This window comes from Betta splendens, chromosome 13 (assembly GCF_900634795.4).
Source record: "Betta splendens chromosome 13, fBetSpl5.4, whole genome shotgun sequence".
Classification (NCBI taxonomy): Eukaryota; Metazoa; Chordata; class Actinopteri; order Anabantiformes; family Osphronemidae; genus Betta; species Betta splendens.
Window position 1 is genome coordinate 449,214 of NC_040893.2, and position 3,124 is coordinate 452,337.

The following is a 3,124-nucleotide window of genomic DNA, read 5'->3' on the forward strand; positions in this document are numbered from 1 at the left end:
AATATCCCCAGTTTGGACTTTTAGAATCAGAATCTGAATCGGTTTTATTCTCCAGGTCTGCACAAGAAAAACATGGAAATGCCTCCGGTCTGACTCCATCTTTTTAAACCGAACATTAATTGTTAACACCTATTTACATAAGTTATTAGCATAGAAATAGTAAAATAAAATAGGATAAATAAAAAATTAAAACCTGAATGAGTCCACGGTAGGCAGTGTGTTTTTGTGGATTTGTGATGGGGAGGGGGGCAGGCGGTTCTTCCTGAAGTCCACTGTCATCTCCACAGTCTTGAGCGTGTTGAGCTCCATCTGCTTTTGAAATCCGTTTTAGTGGCAAATTTATGGACATCTGCTCATCACAGGGATGCAATCCTAACATTTGTGTTGGTGTTTATTACTGCTACCCCACAGTGAGAAGGTCTTGGGTTTCACAGTTGCTCCGTGGAGTTTGTAAATACTTCCTGTGTTTCCAGACACTACCCTTGGGGAGTAAAAATTGTCTATAGGTGTGAGTTGTTGTCTATATGTAACACTATGATAAACTGGCAATCTGGGTGTTCCCAACCTTTAATCTAATTGTCAGCGTATATAAAGAAAATTTTTAAAGAAAAACATCCGAAATCTCAGTCCAGAAAAGTGCAGTCCTAGGAAGAGCAAGGATACTGCGCAGAACCCTCAAGCTCCCTGGCCTCTGGTAGAGGACCCGAGCTTGGAAAGTGGATGAGACCACCCGCGGAGGGTGAGAATAGAGTGTATATATATATATATATATATATATATATATATATATATTATATATATATATATATATATATATATATATATATATATATATATATATATATATATATATATATATATATATATATATATACATACATATACAAGTCCAGCACATTTCATGACACATTTCATGATATATATATATATATATATATATATATATATATATATATATATATATATATATATATATATATATATATATATATATATATATATATATATATATATATATATATATACATACATATACAAGTCCAGCACATTTCATGACAGGGATTTGCTTGTTCTTTCATGGCTCATCTTCTCCCATAACCTGTTTTCTAACCGTGTGACTGTCATTTGTTCTCTGTTTCAGCAAGAGGACCCTTCTCTCTCCCACCGCATGCATAGTATCCGGAGCATAAACCAGGACCCTGCTGGACTTCATGATGACCCTGTCCAGCCTCTCAGTGATGCTGCTGCATTGTCAAAACATCAAAGAATAGGTACGTATGCATGTATGTGATGCTGGACTGCCGGTTATAGTCTGTAGTGGATTCCTAATTCTCCTTCCTCATGGTAGCAGACTAAACAAGCTGTGGCAAGGGTAGCGAGATCTCCTGCAATACAGATCGCTTTGAACATTGTCTTATGTATGCTGCTATAGGTTTGATAGACACCTTGATACACAGAGCTTTGCTTAACCATCCTTTTAGGTTACCACTCAAATTGACCCGTTTGAAAATTTAAAACCTTTTGAAAATCGTATGTTTTTGCTATATAAACTTCTTTTGTTTGGTTATTAAGGGCAATGAAATAAAACAGATTTATGTCACACATGTGAAACCTTCCCCTACATGTTTATATTACTGTACTGGAAAATTTTTGCCTTTGTGCTATTTCTTATCCAACACAGTCGACATGTGCTGGTTATAGGTGCAATACTGAACTGAAACACAACAAACAACTAATCTCTTGCGCCCTGTCGTACATCAAGTCTAAACATCTGATGTTCCTTTTGACTGACTAATAATTTATGATATATGTTTGTCTTTTACACCCGGACTCTGGCTCCATCCTATCTGACTCCCCACCAGACCCAAGGCTTAGAAGCTCGGTGTTCCTTCATTTGGATAACAAGACATGATGATGCAGAAGTGAGAAAGCAAATATTCTCACTCACAGCGAGATAAAGTGGCACGAACAATTCCATTGCTGCAGAGAGACATTCCACCAGAGCCAGAGAAAGGGGTTAAAAGGCAGAAGCAACTTGCGGATCGTGGGCTCTGTGCATCACACCTTCGTGGTGTGTGCACTGATCTCCCCAGCTGGTTTTTGGTTTGTGGATGTGCACGATCAACATCCATGCTTTTTGTTTGCTTTCCCTATTATTTTTATTTTCTTTATTATTTCAATAAATCGCACAAAAGGACAACTCTCTCATCTGCTTCTTTATGGGAAATTTCCACCACAATTACATAGATGCTGTTCGGGTCATGACTTTGTGATTTCTCTTGTGCATTTTTTTTTCCTAAATTCTGCCTGTCTGCAGATGACTCCATTCCTGGACCGGGACGTTTCCAACCTGTTCTCCTCTTCCAACCCCCCACCTCTCCACTCACCACAACTGGCCATGGCAGATGACTATTCAACAGGAGTCTTGTTCTGATTGCGGTCCCTTCCATTAAACAGCTACAACTGCAGCTTTGTGCTCCTACTGTGATCCTTCCTGTAGATTTGCTTTTGAGAACATTTGTCTTAATTTTGTAACATATTACCGTAAGGGACCAAAGAGTGTGTGGATAAATCATTCAACTTTTGGTCGGACATTAAGGTCAATACTAATGAGAGAGTTCAGTTCACTTTAAAGCTTTTCTTCTTGATGGTTTGCACATCTGGTGGGTTTGAATTACACATGGTTCATCAGGAAATATTTTGGTCCTGTTAGTAAAGCCACACAACTGTTCTAGTGCAGTGTATTTATTATGTTAAAAGCTACATGTCTGAAAATTCAGGAGAGGTTGATGGTTGCAAAAAACACACAATCTACTGCTCCGAAGCAATCGCTTATGTTTGTCATTTTCTATATTATCAAAGCATACAGCTAATTTATGATACTGTCATTGTCACTTTATTTGCGCGCTATGACATGCATGTGATACATACTAAGAGATTCATAGTGTTACTTATGAAAACGGTGAAGAAAATTCAAGCCATGGATTCAGGTAGGTCCACTCAAGTCCCTGTGCCCTTTGCTGTCACCTGCTGCTGTCCAGAACGGTTGACATCTGGCCCAGTTACCACGAGGGAACTTGCAGGTAACTTCACCGGGGCGAAAGTTTAATAATAAGAAAACCTT

General features: G+C 38.3%; 1 long non-coding RNA gene across 1 annotated transcript; it reads left to right on the top strand.

Moving 5' to 3' along the window:
- Positions 1-1,046: 1,046 nt before the first annotated feature.
- LOC114868077 (uncharacterized) lies at positions 1,047-2,468 on the top strand. The gene is made up of 2 exons (XR_003787976.3): positions 1,047-1,271; positions 2,318-2,468. It is a non-coding gene; the product is annotated as an uncharacterized LOC114868077 (long non-coding RNA).
- Positions 2,469-3,124: the final 656 nt, after the last annotated feature.